The following is a 22,830-nucleotide window of genomic DNA, read 5'->3' as shown; positions in this document are numbered from 1 at the left end:
CTGGTGAAGGGATAGGCTACCCACTCCAGTATTCTTGGGCTTCCCTGGTAGCTCAGACAGTAAAGAACAACTCTCCTGCAATGCGGGAGACCTGGGTTCGATCCCTGGGTTGGGAAGATACCCTGGAGGAGAGCGTGGCAACCCACTCCAATGTTCGTGCCTGGAGAATCCCCGTGGACAGAGAAGTCTGGTGGGCTATAGTCCATGGGGCCTCAAAGAGTTGGATACGACTCAGCACAGCAACAAAACACATATCTTTCCACCCAGGGAAGGATGGAGTTTTGCTCCTCTCTATCTTCCCATTACTTCACCACCAAAAGCAACTCATAGTCTGTCTTTTCAGAGGACTTTTTCTTTATCCTCTTGGCCACTGGAAGCCAGGTGAAGAGGGACAGGATGAGGTAAACCTATCCATTCAAAAATCACTTATTAAAGCATTTAAACAGTGTACACTGCTCTTACGCAATCAAGTGGCCCAGAAAACTTTAATTGGTAGTTTGTTTCATGTCCCATAATAGAAAACATGAAGGATCACTAGCATTCACATCCGTGAATTCATTTAGACAGTTTTCTTTAATTAACGATGAAGACACTACAGTTCTAAGTACCAGACAGAATCAGGGGGGAAAGAAAAACTGAAAAATAAGCATAACACTCTAAAGAAAACTTGGAAAAAGTGAATCTAAATAAAAATATAGACCTGGCCTGGTACCCATTACATATATACATCATACATATGTTATACACATATATACAGTAAATGTTTTGGTAGCAATACAGACCATACATTGGTCCTTTTGAACACAGATAAAGTAGCACCAGAAGCAGCGCCACCATCTTAAGATGATTAAACCTAACTGCACACACATCAAATGAAAAAATATATATGTATTTAATTTGGCCCACCCTGTAGCCAAGAGGTGTAAGGAAAGAACTTTGTAAGAAAAATGGTTCAGGGAACTACATTCTTAAGCCAATAGCCAAATTCTAACAAGAAGAAAAAAACCACTAAAGATGTCCATACAAATTTTTCTGTTTACTGAATTTGTCCTATCACATGGCATCTTGATCAACACTAAGGAAATTAACAAAAAAAAAAACAACAAAAAACCAGATAGAAGTAAATAGCCAAAGTCTATAACACCAAGATCTCTTGGTATACACATCACAGATGCCACCAACACACTAGGAAGACAGCTCTCCAGTCATGCCTTATGTTTTTCTAATCATACTAGCTAATTCTAAGCTCTGGATTACTGATAAATTCATTAAAAGTAGGGTCCAACACCTCCAATATCATTCCACCTCCTCCCAGCATCTAAGTTGATGCTCTGGTTACAAGTAGGGAAGAAATCTAATATGCCATCTGACCCATCCCTTGTCTGTCCCCCCTTAAGAGACTGATTATATATATAGAGCTGTGGAGGGACCCTCATGATCCTCTCTGGCTTGGCTTTAGAAATGACCAATGGCTCCAAGTGTTTAACCCGTTGATGGTCTGCTGATTACAAGGCTCTATCTGCCCTCCACGACTAAGCTTACAGAGTGGAAGTCTTTCCTCTTACAGTTGGCAAGGTCCTATTTCCTCACATCCCTAGGAGCGTATGCTTCTTCCTTTCGAATTTCTCAGCAAGCTATATAAATGCAGCATTAACTCCAACGAACATATACGAGGCCCTAGGAACGGTGACTCTCCCATCAAGTCACCGCAAAGGATGGAGTGTCTATCTGGCCTGGATCCATTCTCCTTCCCATGCCTTCCAGAGGGTCTCATCTTTTCTGAGTCAAGGTCTCCATCCGTGAATTGTTTCTAGTTCCATTGCCTCCCTGTGTGACAGGCAGACCGATAGAGCTCTGCTAAGGCAGCTGGAACACTGCACATTCATCTCATTTTTTGTGGCTCTGTCATCAGTGGATGATGACCTTCCTCCCCTCATTTTGAAACCACCTGTAGTAAATAAAAATCCGTTTTCAACTACATGGTATATTGCATTCAAGATGCAGGACTGAATAAAACAGGGCTTCAGCACTATCAAATACTGTTTCTTATGGTTTAGTAAAACTGTTTAACACTTTAAAGATCTCAGATTTAAAAGATAGCTAGGAGGCAAGCATCAGGGAAAGAAAAGTTAAAAATCTCTACTTTTGGCTAGATGATTTTGGGAAAATTCATTTTTTGCAGTCAACGTCAGTTCGTCAAGAGAGTCCCTGACCTTTGAAAGTTAGCAAGAAATAGCCACAAATGTAACATCAGTACTGAATTGTCATTATTGACTCAGGTGGTTGATCATTAATGGATTCTCTTCACTTTTAGCTGGTTCTAGGACCTTTTTTTCCCCCCCAGGATAAAGATATCATCAAAGTCATGGAACATATTTGTTCTTTCCACAAAGGAGAATTTTAAAACTCTGCCTAAGTCTCTAAGAAAGAACACTGTGAAAGGTTGGTCTCATGAAGAAAAAGCCACTAACTTATAGGTTAACCAGAGGCCACTAGAAGTCCCATTAATGTAAGCCCTTGGCTGGCCTACAAATACTTTGAAATGGATAAAAGCCAAGTCTCCCAAATAAGAACTGAACACAAGGACTTAGCAGCTGAAGGTCAACCCCTCACGGAGACAGAGCATGAGTTTTTGCCTTAAATACCAGCAACTTCCAGTTTTAAACGGGTGAAGTTTGATAGTACCAGCAGACCCAGCTCAGGGACCACTAGGAACAGCTTAAATAGGAGTGTCTTACCTTTATACTACATGACTCAACAAAACAGACGAGAGAAACAGAAACCAAGAGATGTTTTTTCCAGTCCGGTTCATTTCTTGTTGTCACCCAAAATATGTTAATAATCCCACAAGCAGAGGTACCTTGGTAATACATATTCAAAGTTTAGGTTCCTTGAGAAATAATCACCTTTATAGGGAAGTGGGTGGGGCTGACTTTGTTCACTGTTCGCTCTCCTTGACTACTTATGTCCTCAAGGGAAGAGAGCGGGACAGCTTGCTTCCTTCCTACACCAGCGAGAGTATGAGTCAGAATACTTGAAAAATAAGAGCTTGACTAAGAAAGTCTTTTTTATGAAAGGGTACAAAAACAAAACACTTTCATATCAGATTTTAAAAATCGGTGGTGTTCCCTCCTAGTAGGAAATGATGTCATTCAGTAAGTTCCTTGAAAACAATGGGTTCTTATGACTACAGACCTATTTATCTTAGAAATTGATGGGCATGCAAATGCTTAGAATCTGCAATGGTGAACATTGTACAATAGTCTGTGAGGTACATGTCATCCAGCTGAATTAACAGTAACACGGGCCTCAGCAGGGGAAGGGGTCCACTGATTTCTATTCCCTTTTGAGTAGAGTGGGGGGTTGGGGGGGGGGGTCCTTGACCCGTTGATGAGCAGCCACTGAGATGGCCCCCAACCCTGGCCCCTTCCTGGCAAACCCTCCCCCAACCAGGGAGCTCAACCCTTCAGTGAAAGAAAATCTTGCTCCTCTCAACAGCAGGGCTGGGGATTCCTGATAGAGCATTCACACAGACTCCAGGGGAGTCTGATACTAGACTTAATTCACTGAACTTTTAGGAAGTTTCCCGATCAAAAGATTCAAAACTCTGTAGGCAATTTCTTTTAGTACGTTCATTGCCATTTCTCTTTCATGAGGAAAAATTCTAAGATGTGTGTACTTTCCAAACAAGAAAAGGATTAACATTTTCACTGCTGGCTAGATGTTTCCCTAGCAGGTCATTATGCTTTAATGTGCTCTCTGCGCCCTGGGTTTTATTAACTAATCACACACTAGTAGCCTGGTGGCCAGGCCAGTAGCCACCAGGGCGAATGGACCAAATTACATTCAGTTAAATAACGTAACACTGGACGTTCTCAGAAAACATGAGATAAGAGTCTTAAGGAAAGTGATATATAGTCCTGGTCATCGTGAAAAACATGTTCTGGAATTTTAATTTCTGGTTAGCAATGAAAGACAAGTACTCACTTGTCTTACATCTTTCTTGAGACAATGCAGGAAATGGAAGATCCTAACATGTGCAACAGGAAAAAAAAATTTGGTGGCAATGGGAACAGGAAGCTTACAGAAGTGGGGGAAGGGGGAGAAGAAAAGATCAACAGTCTCTAGTTTATTATGAATAGAAAGAAATTTCCAGAATTTACAAACACCCACATTATTCATTCCAAAGAGAGCTTTTGATTCAAAGGGATCACCCATGTCTCCTCCTCTTTACAGTATATACAAAGGAAGACACTGATTGCCTTTTCTTGTAATTTTGCTTCCATTCAATTGCCAATTTTAAGCTGACACTTGAAAATACCCAGCAGAATATATCCTTCTTCAGTTTCATTAACATGGCCTATTGCCTTACAGGAAAAAAAAAAAAAAAATACAAAATTAAGATCAATTCTTGTAAGGATCTCAGCTCAACATCAAGGCTATATTACAAGAGATAGTATCAGCAAATAGAACTATACAATTGAGAACCAAAATCTATGGCACTATGATTCTTATTATATTACTTTTCTGAATTACAATCTTAAAACAAGGATCGTACCCTATTCTACTCTTGTTAGCCTTGTTTTAAGCATTTGCTCCACCCTTTACAATAGAACACTGTATACCTCAGTTCCACATCCCCCCCAAAAAAGATGTGCTGTAAGAAAAGTTACATTTTAATTAAAAAAATTACACATATAAATCAAAAACCTATGTTAAATATTTAATACTCTCTCCACCCAACGCGAACAGTTCCATAGGAAATAATTTACAATGATGCTCTGTCGTACATGGTTTCAGCAGCAGATGAAATGTGTCTTGTAAATGCAATGAGCGTAAACTCATTCTCCTGTGGCACGGTGGCCCATCAGCTCATGTGGCCAGCTAAGTCCTTAAGGTTGAAGATGAAGTTTATGCAGACTCATTGTTCTGGGGTCACAGTGCTTTTTTTCTTGGCACGATACAGAACGTGCAGTTCAGTCAACAAACTCCTGAGGATTGTGTAAAGTAAACAAACTGAAATGGGTGCATCGTACCATCTACTGAGGAGGAAGATGTGAGGTCCTGGTTGTGAATCATGAAATATTTAGAGTCTGGGTACCCATGAGTTAAAGGAGGATTTGCTGAGGTCATTTAGGTCTTCATTCTGAAAAGAAAAATGAAAGAATCCGTCATCATCAGCATCTCAAAACACACGTTCAATCATTTTTTTAGGGTTATTCTTTAAAAAGGGACAGCGGGACAGCATGGGATAAACTGAACTTACAGGCACAAGCAGTACTGAGTACTTCAGAAAAATAAACAAACTGTATTTAACTTCTTTTTTTCTTTCAAAATGCAAGAGTCTAAAGCAATCACAAACTCTCAATAGTCAATATTAAGTCAGCAAACCAATCGATGTGGTTTGGAGGTTTCAGAGGTTTAGCAACACAAAAACACAGAACACTTTGATGTTCTTATGATCAAAATAAAAACGTCCACTGCAGCTTTCATGTAAAACAACTACAAAATATGGTAAGCAGGTTACCGTCAGGCTATGCTTAATCTTCTTTTGATTAAAAGGCAACTGGAGATTTTAGAATTTGAAGTTGCAGGGTTTTCCCATTATAAAATCTGAAATTGGTTTTTAAGTTGACATTGGTTGATAGGAAAATTCTAGATGCAAAAGAATGTCTAAGCAAAAGAGACCTAATTAATCATTAAATTTTAAAAGGGGGTTCTAATTTAGGTCTAACAGAGATAAGTTATTCTGGCAGAAACACAACATTACTTCTACGCAGTTTAAAAGTCAGATTACAATGAGTGTTACCCATTCCCCTCAGAAGGAGACCCCTTCTGAACCTTATAAAGTCTCATTTGCTCTCGTCTTAACATTAGATAGTCCTTCTGAGGGCCTTATTTTTCACGTATCAAAAAGGTATCTATAGAAACATCAATATTTATAGGATGTCCTATAAGCAGGAGGTGGCACAGCAGAGCTAATCAATAAATACCTGTCAAATAAGTAAATGGTTGCATTAAGTACTATCGAGGCTACAATGGTGAATTCTGCTATAGGCTCTGCTTTCCAGAAATTCTAGCAAGGAATGTAAGCTTCATTCACAAATAGAGAGAATGCAAAGTAAAAACAGGATGAATCCCACAAAAGGTGCAATAGGCAAAAAGCTGTTTATCAGTGGTCCCCAATCTTTTTGGCACCAGAGACCAGTTTCATGGAAAATAATTTTTTCCAGGGCTGCAGAGAAAGGATGGTTTTGAAGTGATTCTCATAAGCAGCGTGCAACTTAGATCCCTTACATGCACAGTTCACAGTAGGGTTCCCACTCCTGTGAGGATCTAATGCTGCCACTGGTCCGATGGGAGGCAGAGCTCAGGCGGTAATGCCAGCAATGGGGAGCAGCTGTAAATACAGATTAAGCTTCCCTGTCTTGCTCATCCATCACTCACTGCCTGATGTGTGTTCCAGTTCCTAATGGTCTACAGACCAGTACCAGTCCGTGGTCCAGGGGTTAGGGACTCCTGCCCTAGATGGACAGAGGAGGGAAGAATGTTTCTAGCTGGGAGTGTAAAGTAAGCACTGCACTGACACAGTTGGCTTGGTTTGGAAGCCAAGAGTCTGGAGATGTGGAAATGGTGTTTCAGTGGTGGCACATAGCAGAAACTCACTAAATATGAGTGGAACGAATGAAAGGGACAAGGCGTACGTCCCACGGAGGGCACAGGACAAAATAAGCCCCGGGGGGATGAGCACACAGCCCTGATTGGGCCAAGTGAGGAAGGCAGTTTTGTCAGAACACAGGGTATCTGCAAAGGGGAAAGAGGAGAGACGTCTACAAACGTAGGTTGTGTAGATGGTAAGGAACCGTGAATGACAGACCAAGATGTCTTTAAATAAGTGAAGGGACCACAAGGACATGCTTTGTGATATGATCAGCACACAGCAGTAATGATCCATGTCCACGACAAGGACAGCAACAGACCTGAAAGTCCACACAAGGTAAATGTTGACCAATGCAAATTTTTTTTTCTTTCTCTGCCTCTCTCTCTCCTCTTTGCAGGAGAGCATGGCTGGGACCCACCAGCATTGATCGTCTAACCACTGAAAGAACCTGAAAGAACCACTTTCAGGTAAGCTGAAATTTACCAGATGAGGATTCAAGTTTTACTGAGAGATTTCTGTTCATTTCACAGTATTAACTTCAGTCCTAAATGACAGATAAAGTCTATGTTTCTACTTACAAAGAAAAACTTGACATGGAGACATTAAGGTAAAAATAAACAAACAAAAAAGCAAAAAGCCAGGCTTATCTCTTTCATTAGCAAAGAGACAGGATTTACTTCGTGTGGTTGCTACAAGTGAAACAATAACCTAGCCTTTCCAAAACCCCAGAGATCTTACTTTCAAGTTTCTTCTGAATCCATATTGCAATCTATCAAAATGTTCCTACCAGGATATCTATGTACAGCTTAACACAGCTTCATACATCCTAAAATTAGGTAGGAAGGCCATGTTTTATTAAAAGGCTTGAGACAAACATACTGCCAATTTAAAAAGTCAAGGGTATGCTTTTGATTTTACATCTGGCTCTCATCCAGAAGAGCTGAATGAACTTTAGCCCAGGAACAAACTATAACCAGTTGTGTCATCACACATGCCAACCTGCAAGGATGCACAAGGGCGGAAATTGGGGCCCCTCTGAGGAGAGGAAAAGAAAAATATATGGTCCCTGGAGGCTGAAATCTATTGCTTTGGACCACACACACATACCCTTGCACCCTTGGAACCATCCTGGTAATTTTTCACAAGTAGTATATTCAAAGGGCAGGAAATCAAAGGATATATCAATTCCATCATACACTGTCCCCTCCAAAAAATTCTGGCATACTACTTTTCAAAGTCTTTATCGTAAATCCTGATCAACACAGGCCTCAGTCACTAATGCTACCTACCAGTGCCAGCTGGTCTAGGAATAAGGTAAGTGAGAAAGTGGTAGGTAAGGCTGACATGGAAGGGATAGGAGCAGAAGTTATCAATAAGCGAGAGGAAAATTTAAAGGGACAGTCTGAAGTTTGCCCACTGTTTATTTTTGTGCAAGCGTGTGTGTGTGTGTGTCTGTACATAAAGTTTAGCTACTGAGTATTTTTCACAAAGATCCTCAGTGTGGACTCTTGCACACAGCCACCTCAGACCTGCATACTTATTCCAAGCATGCAGCATTGTTCAAAGCATTTTTGGAATGCCTTCTTCAAGTCCCCTTTCTTTCTTGCAACTGCCTTCTCAGCTTTGGGCATACCCTTTTGAATGGTCTCTATAGCAGCCAGCTTGGCCCTTGGAGGGCACATCTGATCTTTGGAGACAGTCAAAAAGCTTTGAGACCCAAATATGGTGAATAAAAGAGCTGATTAAGCTGGGTAATGGTTCCCAGTGAGGTATTATCTAAAGCCAAAGAACTCCGAAACTAAAGTTTCAAAAACATCACTGTAGAGTTTTGTTGGAAAGGAACTGTCCTAGCTTTACAGACAGACCTTACAGATGCCTCATGGGACTTCAGTTTATCTGTCTATATCCCTACCACTACACACTTGCAATCTATACGGCTGAGCTTGAATAAAGCAATCCACTTGAAGAAGGGCACCCATGTAAATTTGTTTGCATGCATGGCATGATATAGTGACTAAACGACAAAAATAGACATCATCTATGAATGTATATTCATACATTTTTGCAACTTGGAAATATGTTTAAAAAAACAAAAAGCAATACCCATCCATTCTAAGCTCCTATAGTCATTACATGCAATAAACATCTGCTGAGTGACACAAATACAATGGTAAAGACTGTAATACATACTGAAAAAGAAGACATGGGTAAAGTGTGTTTAATGCACTTTATATATACCATTTCAAGACTCCCAATCAATCACACAAGGCAAACATTGCTAGGATGTTTTACAAAAACTCACTTGTAGCACTCATAAACTGGAAACAAGAAAAAGCAAAACATATCCTTGGAGAAGAACTGTGCAAATATCAAATGGTGATGTTCCTGTGATATATTCTCTCCAGTTACATCACTGGGGAATAACTTTTGAACCCAGAAATACGATGCACCTGTCACAAGATTTAGTAGCAGGAAATTACATTTTGACAAAAATTTCATCACCACATCAGCATCTATGGTCCGCATGTGTCTTCTCACAGGATAAAATCCACCTAATCCTGTTGCCAGTAATGAAAAATGCAATTTTTAAAGCATTATCAAATAAGTCAACACTTGACTATGCTACTTGAGACCTATGGATTATTGCATTATTGTATCCAGTAGGAATTTACATCTCCTGGACTCGACCCACTTAAACTCTTGGCTAGAGCTGAAAAACAAATAAAGCTTCTGCTGCCTTTCACACTGTCTCGGCCTACTGATTAGTCTCCACTGGGTGAGCAGCTGAAACAGCATACAGTTATGACATAAATACAAAAGAAGGATCTGCGCCTTTTCAGCAATGCATTTTTAGTCAAACCCACTGTCTAAAAGTTTTTATCTTGTATTTAAACACCTTGAAACTTCCTGCCAACTTGTTAAGTGCAACATAGTTGAAATACCTGGTCAGAACATCACTTTCTACTTTACTAAGAAAACAGAAGTAAAAATATTGTAAATTGCTTGGCTGTTGTCATGCACTAAAATGTAGCCAGAAAGAAACTCTTCCTCATCCAACTATGGCAGGAAAAAGAAAAAAAAGACTATAGTAATGACTTTTCTTCAATGGAGATCATTGTTTGAGATCTTACACTATAGACTCAACTAGAAAAATTCATACAAATAAATTCCTCCACTTGAAGAAATGTGTCAAACAGCATATTTCTCGTTCGCTTAACATAAACAGCTGTGACTAGAAAAAAAAAAAACTTCAGCATAATAAAGAAAATGTATAAGAAACAGTAAATGTAAAGGAGGGAATAAACATTATGCATTAGAATCATTATAATTCCTGTCACCTAAGGAAAACTACTATTTAGTTATGGTTCTGATTTCACTATTTACTTAAAAATTTTGAACTTTTAACATTCTATATCTAATGTCAAAGATGTTTAAGTAGAGAGGAAGATAATGCTTTAATAGATTTAATATTTAGATCTTTCCCATTCTGAAAAATCTGTGATAAGATAAAATGTTAACCAACTTTCTAAACTTTCTTGGTATTTTAACCCCTTTCCCATCTTTCCAATTCATTGTGTATGAGGAGAAGTATGATAATTTAAAAGCAGGAAAAAATAAATAAATAAATAAAACCCTCTGGCTTCTTGGGTTTGTTTTCCAAATGCCTAGGTCCTTAAGGAAATGGCACAAGCAAAGTATTTAGAAAAATTGGTGGGGGCATAGGGGAACTCCTTTCAGAGGAGATTACCTTTGATTGGGATTAGAAAAAAAAGAAGGTGGACGGGATGTGAGAGCAGACAGGTTGGTGGGGAGCTCTGTACCTTGCAGGAAGCTGAACATGGCACCGGTGATCTCTCTCTATATTCTGTCTTCCCAGGTTTGTTAATTTCTTTTTCACACAGTTATATTCAACTGTGTACCACTAACCATGACCACAGTTCATTTCTTCGGCTACCCCACTGATGCTAATGCAATTAATTCACAGTCACGTACGGATATGAGAGCTGGACCATAAAGAAGGTTGAGCACCGAAGAATTGATGCCTTTGAAGTGTGGTGCTGGAGAAGACTCTTGAGAGTCCCGTGGACAGCAGACAGATCAAACCAGTCAACTCTAAAGGAAACCAACCCTGAATATTCATTGGAAGGACTAAAGCTGAAGCTCCAATACTTTGGCCACCTGATGCAAAAGAGCCGGCTCATTGGAAAAGAGCCTGATGCTGGGAAAGATTGAGGCCAGGAGGACAAGGGGGAGACAGAGGATGAGATGGTTTAATAGCATCACTGACTCAGTGGACATGAGTTAGCACAAACTCCAGGAGATGGTAAAGGGCAGGGAAGCCTGGCGTGCTTCCATGGGGTCACATGGGGTCACAAAGAGTGGGACACAACTGAACAACACATGGCCAATTTAAAGCTGACCAAGCCTTCTAGAATGCTTCTGTATAATAAAACACCTTAGAAAACACTGCAAAATTACTGTTTTTAAGTGTACTTGAACCCTGAAAAACAGGCCCAGTAATTCTTTTTTAAATCATCAGTATCAAATACATTGACAGTCCTGGTAGTGTACCATGTCTTCTCAGATGGATAAGCAAGAGCAGGGATCTGTCTGATGGACTGTGTGAAAGCCCTTATGCAAGGAATGTCCTGGCTCAGAGTTTGGCTTGCTCCATGCGCGCTTAATGGTAGCATCTAAGGCGGAAGCAGAGTTACCAGCCCAGCTACCCAAGGAACAGAGAATTAAATCCAGACAGCTTCAAGTTTGGGACAGGGGGACTGTCTCTCTGCTTTTCACAAGGTACTACTGGAAGTGTGCGGGCAATCTGAGACTTTGGGAAAAGAGATCTAAGTAGCGAAAAAACATTCTCTTTTAAAGCCTTCAGACCATAATCACCAAAAAGAAAAAAAAAAAAAAAATCAAGTGAGGATTGAACTCAAGAAGTCAAGTTGGAGGTAAGACCCAAGGTATTTGTTACTTTTATGTTGAAAGGAGACAGCCATTTTAGCTAAAGAAAGGCAACCAACATCTTTCAAAATAGGCCAGAAGTGAGCTGGAAAGACTTGGTTTCATGGTCTTAAATGGCAAAGGGTAACCGACCGGCCAAGCCAGTGCTTTAATGGAGCTGCTTAAATAGCAGTTTTGCCCAGTGCGAGTCACATGGGGGAGGGCTGGTGAAAATAACACGGTTGCTGGCCAGCCCTTCCATGGCGCAGAGTTGCCAAGGAAAGAAATTCAGGGAGGGCTGCCAACATGTGAGAGGCCATCTCGCTCCAGCTTCCCTTTTGTCCCAGGGAAAGACCTTCTGGCAGGGCTGGTGACTTCAGGGGACCACCAATGAAGACAGGCACACGTATTATGCATAGGAAAGAAGAGAAGGAAGGACCGAGACACTGCCCATCATGCCTGCGGGCTCCCGCTGTGGTCCAGCCGGGTGATGCTGTCAGAATCGTGGATTTCTCCTTCCCCCACAACAAAGGGCAGAAGACGGAAGGGGCTGGAAACTTTTCAAGAAGGCTAGGGATTTATGGAGAAGACGATTTAAACAACGACAACATACAGTCCTCAACCATGAAAAGTATTCCATCAATGACCTACTAAGGAAATCTGAATAAATATTCAGAGATCTTTGAAGCCAAAGACTAATCACTTCAGTTACTACCCATATTTTTCTTAAAGACGGAGCATGCTGATAAAGCCAAAGGTAATTAAAACAAAAGCAAAGGGGGTGTCAACCCCCAACAGTCTCCCCCACTAAATGTGAACCCAAATGACTCAAATCTCTCTTCTGCCAAAATTCTAATCTGTCCCCACGTATTAATACATGAAAATCAAGGCAGAGGAAGTCAGAGAAACAATCCCTCTAATATTTCAAGTCAGACCACGTGTGCTGGGGGACAGGAAGTTTTCATTTTCACAGAGCTCAACTAAAATAAACCTGTTACTTGAAGACATGAAAATAATATGATCTCATCTTCCCTACCTGAGGAAGAAGGTCATAAAAGTTGCCTTCTTCCGCTTTCATGGGAGCTCTTTCTGCAGTATATTCTCCCTAACAGGAATTACAATTGCACCTCTGAGGTTTATATTGTAATTTCATACCAGTTTTGCTTGTTTGTTTGTGTCATGTTCAGAAATATGGGACATAGCTTTTATTTGGCTCTGATACAAATCTGTAGACTTAAATGACCATCACTTCATTTACAGTGTGGTATAGAGAGAGTAAAAAGTGTTTGCAAGACCGTTTCTATTAATTAGCCAAAAGGAAAGCAGGTGAACCTCATCCCCTTGCCTTTACTTTTTTCTGTTAAACATGAAATAGACATCACAGTCTTTGCCCACTCCCTAGAGTCGTCTCATAAACTGAAAGAAAGCAAGTGCCTGAGTGTACCTTCGAGTAATTGTCTGGCTGTTCAGTTGTTTCTTATCAGCCATCATCAGCTTTTCTGTAATAGCCCAGGAACAAGAGTATAGAACAAGCATTCGCACAGACGGCCCTAGGTCTGCAGAGGGCTGAGGCAAGGATCATTAATGCCACTGACATCACTTTTGGCAGCCAGAGAAAAGGGAAAACCTGTGTTTAATCTATTTCCTACTCACCACAAGTTTTAGTCGGAGTCCCCGATAATACGGGTTGCGGTTGACTTTATGGAAGAATTTGGTAATGCAAGAAAAATGTACTGAATTGAACAAGCATCTTTCAAAGGAACCACGAGTTACCACAACCATGTGGCCCTGATCTCCCTCCTGTAGGTGTTTTGGTCATTAAACCGGCCTAACAGAGAACAGGGCCATTGCCAGCTGGTCCTAGGAAAGTCAAACTCAGTGTAGGACTTTCCCTACTACACGCATCTGATTAACATCTCCTGAAACACATCATTGTAAATCACAAATAAAAAGGATTTAGCCTTTGTCTTCCTTCTTCTTGCTTTGAGTATATCAAGGGGAAAGTGTTGGGGAGAATTCATCTGGGATTTTGGCAGTTAAGTATGCGTGTGCATGCTCAGTTACTCAGTCATGTCTGACTCTCTGCGACCCCAGGGACTGGAGCCTGCCAGATCCCTCTGCCCATGGGATTTCCCAGGCAAAAATACTGGAGTGGGTTGCATTTTCTTCTCCAGGGGATCTTCCCAACCCAGCGACAGAACTCGCCTCTCCTGCATCTCCTACACTGGCAGACAGATTCTTTACTACTGCACCATGCAGTTAAGTGAGCTGTTTTTCTTTTTTTCCTTAAGCAGCCTAAATAATGAAAGAACACCCTCTGAAACCGACTGTTTCCCTTGAGTTGCCGCTACCTGAGTGATACGTGAATAACCCGTAAGCAATCTTGAGTTCTAAAATGTAGTTTAGGACACTCCATCCAGCAAGGTTATTTTGAGAATGAAGATAGAGCCATTACATGGTTGTTACATTTTTTTTAAAGACTGATCAATTTTAACTCAGGACTTATTTCCAAGTTAAACTTAAAAAAAAAGACTAAGAATGTACATTCTCTCTTCTCCTGCTTCTCTTCTCTCCATAATTTTGGGCAAGTTACAAACCCTTGTAAACCTCAGAGCTGTCACCAGTAACATGGGCTAACAGTCCCCATTCTATAGGGTCATCACTTGAGGTTCAACAAGATAATAAATGAAAAGTTCTCATCATTGCGCCTCACACATAATAAGCCCTCAGACATTAACTCTTACTGGTACTATTCTCATGAAGAACTAGAAATCCTTGGATCTCATATCCCCTCCTGATACCTGAATATACAGCAGCCAAAAATGTCCTGGTGGGAGAAGGAAGCAACAGGGAAGCCACAGATCAGATGGCGGCCAAGAACCGAACCTGAAGTCAAGATTAGGAGGAGTCTTGGGAAGAGAAAAGTTACTTCAGAGAGGAGGTGGGTATGGGGGAAAGGCCAGAACAAAACGTGAAAGAGTAACAGTAGTAGTAGTAAAAGGCTAAAAACAGGACCTTGTGAGATGAAGCCCTTGGTCTTTAGACAAAGACCTGCTTACCTACTGAATACAAAGGGAACAGCTCCAGTTGAACACTGGGATAAACAGCATCAGCGGGCCTTTGAGCAGCTCTCCAGTGGATGCCATCTACAGGAATGTCACAGAAAGGCCACTTCTGCTGCTTGCCAGGAGGAAATTAGAAGTTTGAAGATTCCCCACCCTATCTAAGTCAGCGAACGAAAAGACTTATACATGAAAGCATTTATAGAGTTCTCATGAATAGACTTGAATGGATGTTCACTGAGATTCTTTTGCACTATCTCCAGGTGCTAAAGCTTGTTTCTAATTGTTGGGGAAGGAACTGAATGGCTTTTGTTTCCGAATTCTTTTCCCCAATCTCTCAACTGAACAGGAGAGTGAGGCCAATGCTGCTTGAGGAACTTGACGAACAACTGAAATTGCTGCCAGATGCACATGTCTAATTGTTGGCAGCTGGAAAAGGAAGGGAAGACATCAGAAAGATGGTCTAAAATAATTGATAATGGACACATCGCTCTCATCTCTAAGGTCTTTGAAGCAGACAATGATGCAGATTTCTAACCAACTGCAAACACTTCTTTATTGTCTTGGATAAGGGGGTAAAACTTTTCCAGTGGAAAAGAGGGGCTGACCTTTCACACACTGACCCCAAGCTCCACTTTCATCTTTCAAGTCACACTGCCACTGTTCCCCTTCTTCCCTCTTTTCTTTCATTATTGGACATCTTAGACTTGTCATTTTTGACCTGGAAAATGATATTTGCTGAAAATTCCCTACCAGCATGCTGAATTCAGTGCTTCAAGCCAGTTCAGGGCTGAACTAGCAGCATTCTGAAGACAGTTGGGCCAAGTTCTTAATGAAGAGGTAGTGACAACTCTTAAGGAATCCTTATGAAGACTATTTATTGAGGGCTCTGAGGGAATCATAGTCCCAAAGGAAATAAATGGGGTCCGTGAAGGTGATCCCCAGGCCCACTGGAGTACCAGGCAAAAGTCACCTGCACTTCAGCTAAAATGTGCTTGTGGGGCTAAGCCCACTTCTCATGCCCGAGACCCTCTAGCCTCCATGTATTCCATGAAGTCTCTAGAGCATTAATTCTCAATTTGAATGGGTAGGAATAATTTCCCCCCTCAAGAGACACTTAGCAATGCCTGGAAACACTTCTGGTTGTCACAGTTGGGAGTTCAGATAAGAGAGAAACTGTTGGTATTTAGTAAGTAGAGACCAGAAGTGAAAAGTGTTAGTCGCTCAGTTGTCTCTGACTCTTTGCAATCCTATGGACTGTAGACTGCCAGGTTCCTCTGTCCATGGAATTTTCCAGACAAGAATACTGGAGGGGTTACCCATTCCCTTCTCCAGGGATCAAACCCCAATCTCCCACACTGTGGGCAGATTCTTTACCATCTCAGCCACCAGGGAAAGCCCAAATGGCGACCAGGAATACTACCAGATATCCTACAGTGCCCAGGCCACCTGTGACAAAGAATTGTTGTTATTGTTGTTTAGTCACTCAGTCGTGTCTGACTCTTTTCAACTGTAGTCCACCACGCTCTTCTGTCCATGGGATTCTCCAGGCAAGAACACTGGAGTGAGTTGCCATTTCTTTCTCCAGGAGATCCTCCCGACCCAGGGATCAAACCTGCATCTCTTGCATTGGCAGGCGGGTTCTTTACCACTAAGTCACCTGGTAAGCCCACAGCAAAGAATCACCTGGCCCCAAATGTCAGTTGAGCTGAGTCTGAGGAACCCTGTTCTGAAGTTATTGCTGTAGCTGAGGAAATGGAGGAAGACACACAAATGCTTATCAGCTGTTTCTGGAATTCCCACCAGTTTTAGGGAAGAATCAGAGGGAAGATGTGCTCTTGGTTCTGAGGCTTTATTTCTGACTGTCACGCCATGACCTGAGTCCCAATGGTGCCTCCCAATTTATCACTGATGGGAAGTTACCTCTACTGTGTCCTGCTCCCTCATGACCTAGAAGACATCTAGTTAATCTGATTAACCAGTCCTACCCCGTGTTTGCCTATGTCCCTGCTCCAAAGGAATCTTCTGGATGCAACGAACAAAGCTGACTGAAGAGGAGAGACTAGCCGGATTGCTGAGGCCAAAGCAACAGGTCTAGGGGAAGACTATCATTCTGACCCACAGGAGAGAGATCAACCCCACAAAGAAATACATCTGAACACTCCCAGGTCTGTATCTCTGCCCAGCTGAGCCAGGACCTTCTGTCTGGTCTTGAATGAGTCATTTGATCTCATTTTGCCTCCATAGAACAATGAAGTGGAGAAAACACCTCATTCTCACAATCACTTGCAAAACTCCACTGGGTGACAAGAGAAGGACATTGTGAAGCAGAAGACAGTTTCCTTATGTGGCTTGTGACTATTAGTCCTGTTCACTGCTGTTCAAATATCTGGGAGGGGTAAAAAAAATTAAGGATTAGGTCCCCTCTGTTCCAGAGTTAGTCAACTTTTAAAATAAATCCACTAACTTTGCTCTCTAAGGGGCAACTCCTAAGTCACAAAACTGTTTCCCACACGTTGTTTTCACTTTATGAAATAAATATCCACCTTGGAAGATGATTTATTACCAAAAAAAATAGTCAAAGTACAAGACTGAGATAGAAACAGCAACTGGAATTTCTAAATATAAGATGTGTTCCCAGGAAGACACTTTTAGGTCTGTTTTCCCTCAACTTAAACTTGAAGAAAAATAACAGAGGAGGTGGAGGAAGGGGGCAGGGCACATGTACCATCATCAGTAAGAGAATTCAGGGTTCAAAATTCTAAAATCTAGACCATGCGCAGATAGAACAAACTGATTTCCAGGTAGTAAAATACAGATTTTTTTCTGATAAAACTTCGTGATAGTAATAAGAACAGATCCTCTTTTCAATACTGGCCCCAGAAGCTGCTACGGTCCTAAGATACACAAAGAAAACAATAGCGTCTATTCTTTCTTGACTGTAGTCTGAGCTGCTGACAAAATGCCTTCAAAATAAAACCAAACCACACAATTTCACCATTACTATCCACCAGCGACAGGCTATAATTAACACTTAATTAACAGCTCTATGATGAGCTCTGCTGAATTCTGCTCAAAAATTGCCTTACATTTTTTCCATAAAACCAAGTCACCAGTGGACAATGGCCTACCTGTTTCCGTGGCTTCTCCACGCTTTCCTTCCTCAACAATCGGTTAAAGAATGGGACTACGTTGAGGTCCAGACCAAGACAGATTCTTCAGAGATGCTCATCTTCTGACTTTTAGCTCTCCTCACTCCCAATCATCAGCAGTTCCTAACAGAGACCCTAACACAGCCACTGACTTAGCACACATCGTGTCTTCTTGGAGCCTTCCCTAGAGAACTTCCAGTAGAAATAAAAGCCATTGCAGAGTCTTTCAACAGAGGTGCAAGCACTGGGAACACCCAGATCCTTGCTAATTCCCATTCTACAGAAATTAGCTGGAGAAAGTCAATAGGAAAGTGACTTGAGAACCACTGCACATAAGTAAATAAGCTGGGACCCTTCTCCATGGTGGCCTTGTGCCCCTGCCTTTGGCCATTCAGTGGTTTATTAGCACTTATTCCAGAGACATAGCCAGGAAATATAAGAAAAACTCAACAAAAAGTGAACTCATACAATATCACTTATATGTAATGAACTCATACAGTATCACCTATACATGGAATCTAAAATATGATACAAATGAACTTATTTACATAAGAGAAACAGGTTCATAGACTTAGAAAACCAACTCATGGTCACCAAAGGAGAAGCAGGGGAGAGATAAATTAGGAGTTTTGGATTTGCAGATACACACTACTATATGTAAAACAGATCAACAGCAAGGTCCCACTGTATAGCACAGAACTATATTCAATATCCTGTAATAAACCATAATGGAAAAGAATATGAAAAAGAATATATCTATGAATCACTTTGCCGTACACCAGAAACTAACACAATGTTATAAATCAACGATACCCCAAATTTTAAAAAGTCCACTTAGCAAGTTTTTCCCACCTGAGAGTTCTACCAAAGTGGTAAGGAGGATGTTACAATGACTAAGCAAAATACACATATGGATGACAATTATCCCAATTTTTGTTTTAGACACCCCATTCCTATGGCTATAGACAACTTCCACTGCATGATCAAGTCAGTGTATAAAGGTCTCATGGATTAATAGGAACAGAACAGTCAAAGCAGTCTCAGGCCTGATATTATGGGGATTTACCCAATGGCTCAGCAGATAAAGAATCCACCTGCCCATGCAGAAGATGCAAGGGACATGAGTTCAATCCCTAGATGGGGAAGATCCCTTGGAGGTGGAAATGGCAACCCACTCCAGTATTCTTGCCTGGAAAATTCCATGGATAGAGGAGCCTGGCAGGCTAGAGTCCAAAGGACTGCAAAGAGTCAGACACAACTGAACAAGTGAGCACAGTGGTACCTTGACCGTGTGGTTAGTTAAGAGTTAAAATGATCACTAAATGAGTTGCCTGAGCTCACGAAACTGGTTAGTAGTAGCATGGAGGTAAGATGGAGCCTCTCCACCCACATTCTTTCTAACCATGAGTCACTGAACTCTCAGTAGCCCAACTCTTTAGAAAAGCAAAATAGAAAAAGAAGATAGGATAGTATTCCATATACATACGTGCAAAACAAACTCCGTGGCAGCCCAGTCACTCAGCTACAAGCAGGGGGTTTCTTTAGGTGATGGACGTCAATACAGAGCAGAAAAAGACCTCCTCTAAAGCCTCTGAAGACTATACATTTGTTGTAACTGAAGATTACACAGCAATTTAGTTTGAAATCTTTTAACATCATGGGTATGAACAGGAACTGAGATAGAAGAATACTTGCTAAAAATATTTCTGCTTTTGCAGTACCATGCCTGGCTTTGGCCTCCACTGTTAAGGCATACTAGAGAAAAGTACAGAACAAATAAATCACAAAGAGAACATAAAGCAGTGCTCGTCTCACTTTAATGTGCTTAAGGTCTCCTGAAGATTTGGTTAACAATGCAGATTCTGAATCTCTAGGTTTGGAGTGGGGTGGACCCCAGATTCTGCATTCCTAACCAGCTCCCAGGTGATGCTGGGGCTGCTGATCAGAGGACCACACTTCAAGGAGCAAAGGAGTGGTGATAGTGGCATAGAAGTTGGGTTGCGTCTGACTCTTTTGCGACCCCGTGGACTGTAGCCTGCCAGGTTCCTCTGTCCACAGGATTTCCTAGGCAAGAATACTGGAGTGAGTGGCCATTTGCTTCTCCAGGGGATCTTCTCGACGCAGGAATTGAACCCACATCTCCTACATTGGCAACTGGAGTCTTTACCACTGAGCCATCAAGGGTTACACACTGAATCAAAATATGCTTCCACTTTTCCCGTGAGTATTAATTCATCCTCCAAAATCTCTCTGAAGAACAAGGATGATTCCACGTGTTGGCATCTCATCCCCGGAACCATCGATGTGTGCAGAGGAAGACCTAGAAGCAGCACATTGAATAGTAACAGGGGACAAGGCAAAGCCGCCATGACTTAAAGGAATCAACATTTGGGAAAAACTGAAAAATAAGCACAAAAAGATAGTCTGTGTGTGCTAATAATTTCCATTCAGGTCAACAGGCAGTAGGAAATTGATCCCCATTTCTACAGGAAGGCAAACAGCCCTGATTTAAGCACATGGCCATCAGTCTGATTTATCAGGTAGTCAGTTATCAGATTCCATTTCCCTATGCATGAAGTTTCACAGGAATGCAAAGCCTTCATTATTAGATGGCAGCTTCATTCCCTGGGCTGGACCCTGTGCTGTGACCAGGAGGTACAAGTTTACTGGTCTGGAACAGAAGCCCAGGCAAGGCAAGCATAGATTTCTAGTGGCTTGAGAAAACAGCAGGAAAATGATGAGGTGGCCAGAGATAGTCTCCAAGAGCTAATTCCACTGGGCACGGCACTTCACATGCCGGGCCTTCCACCCAAGTTGGTTACCCCAACCATTTGGGACAGAGAATGTATTTTGCCAAGATCTCCGGGAGACAACAGGAAGGGACACCGCACCGTGGAAGACTTTAGCGCCCCCAGTGCTACCTATCAGCGACGCAGGCAGTGAGTTCCTGGTAAAATGCCATTAAAAGCACCTAAGTCACTAGCCTGTAGCAAGGCTTAAATGAGAGGGTGACTCTAAAACATGTGACACAGACTCTTGACAACTGAGCCAATTACAGAACAATTCATTCATTCTGTCCAGTAGCTAGAAGCCACCAGAAACCATAATGGGAGGGGGACAGAAGAGGAATGAAAGGGGAAAGAAAGTACCTGACATTGAAGCTCTCTGCTCTTGGTCATGCCCAAAAAGTGTTGTCATGGAAACTCCAACATTTACACTCATCATATGACACCACTGGTCTCAAATTAGGAATATTTCCCGAGTTACAGCTGTTTTAACACTGGGTATGAAGGCACTTCCGATGTGGTTTTGAACTTACAATTTAAAAGCTGATCCATTATTAAAATTGATTGTCCTTAGTGAGTATAAAGCACTTTATGCTTTACTAGTTGAAAGGAAAAACTACATCTAAGCATGGTATATTCACACCATATTCCATATATTCCATGAAGTTTAATTTCCTAAGACTGTGGAAAAGCTTCATGTGACTAATACCTTTCCCCTGATAGTTCTTGAGGTCTCTTCTCTTCAACTCTCAGCTTGATTTATCAGTGTTTAATATATAATTGGCACTCAATAACTGTATTATCTAAAAAACTATCTATAGGAAGGAAAATCATAAGTATTCATACACATATTCTAAGGTCCAAAAGACTTAATTAAGGGCAATTTCAGCCAAAGAAGAAATGGGTTATTAAGTTTTCTGAGATTTGCCTCACATTCAGCAGTGGGTAAAGTCAGGGTTTGTTAACCTTTTAAAAGGATTATCCTCTTTTGCTAAATAAAATAAAAATCTCAACCAATTTTTTAACAAGTTAAATACAAGTTAAATATGGCTAAGAAAATAAAGAAATTTTAATATTGATTATAACTGATTTCAAATAATACAAACTCTTGTCTTCTCCTTCCTTCTCAAATATTTCAGCAAACCATTCCTAGGGTAAAGATGTGGTACATAAAATTACCAAATCCACTAACACCCATGAACACATCACAGTAATTTAGTCTTCATCAACAACATAGCCAGCATTTGCTCCATGTCAGGCACTATATTAGGGGTTTTAATATGCATTGTTTCATTTAATCCTCACAGCCACCCTAAGAGTGTCCTACTATCCCTGTTTTAAAATGAGTAAACTAAGGTTCAAAAAGAATGTGTAAATTCCTCCAGATCTCAAAGCTAGTAAGTGGGGCAATTTGGATTCAAAGCCATGCTCTTGATCATGAATGTATAGACAATGCTATAAAAAAGAATGGGTGGAAGTGCTGTCAAACCTCTCATCTAAATAGAGACCACTAGAACATACAAAGTTATTTTTATAAAAGGAAATGAAGAGTAAGCTTCGTGTTTACAAAGGGTAATGAGAAATTACATAGTGAAATGCCATTCTGATAAATCTATATGAAATCAGCTAAAACAACATTTCACATAATAGGCACCTGGATCTCGGAAATGCCTTCACTTCTGGAAAATAGTTTGCAAAAGAGATTGTCATCATAAAAGCACCTCTTCAGCCTTTAATTCATGCCCTCCTGGAAAAACAGTAAATATGAACTCTCTCATTCTCTGGAGAGTCTAGACAGTGGTAGATGCAAGCAACTGGGTGTGACTAATAGATTCTGACAAACAAACACAAACAGAGCCCTAAGGTAAAGAGTGAGGCCTCACATTTACTGGCCCCATAAAATAGAAACCCTTTTCACTCTAGGATCGTAGCTCTTCTGGCCCAATGCTTGCAGCTCAAGATCTAGTGGGCTCGGGGCTATTTTTATCTGACAACTTTTCCTTCAGTCCCTTCCATCCTTTATTTAGAAAGCCAAAATAAAAACCAAAAAAAAGTATACTTATAGAGCCATAAGCCATACACTAGAATAGGTAAAGAGAAGTCCTCTGACATAAAAAGCCACAAAAGAACAGAAGATGAAAAAGTAAATCACAAACAGCTGCATCTCCCCTCCCAATTGTTTACATTCTTAGACATCCACTTTTCAAAAATATTCCCTACGT

General features: G+C 41.0%; 1 protein-coding gene across 1 annotated transcript in view; it reads right to left on the bottom strand.

Annotated features, from left to right (window-relative positions):
• Nucleotides 1-550: 550 nt before the first annotated feature.
• Nucleotides 551-22,830, bottom strand: part of IRS1 (insulin receptor substrate 1) — a 64,474-nt gene continuing 42,194 nt past the window's right edge. The window contains exon 2 of the mRNA XM_061148618.1: nt 551-5,146. The gene's annotated coding sequence lies outside the window, so the exon portion shown is untranslated. The remainder of the gene's footprint in view (nt 5,147-22,830) is intronic.

This window comes from Dama dama, chromosome 8 (assembly GCF_033118175.1).
Source record: "Dama dama isolate Ldn47 chromosome 8, ASM3311817v1, whole genome shotgun sequence".
Classification (NCBI taxonomy): Eukaryota; Metazoa; Chordata; class Mammalia; order Artiodactyla; family Cervidae; genus Dama; species Dama dama.
Note: the sequence above shows the minus strand (reverse complement) of the source record. Positions and strands in the feature narration are given on the sequence as shown.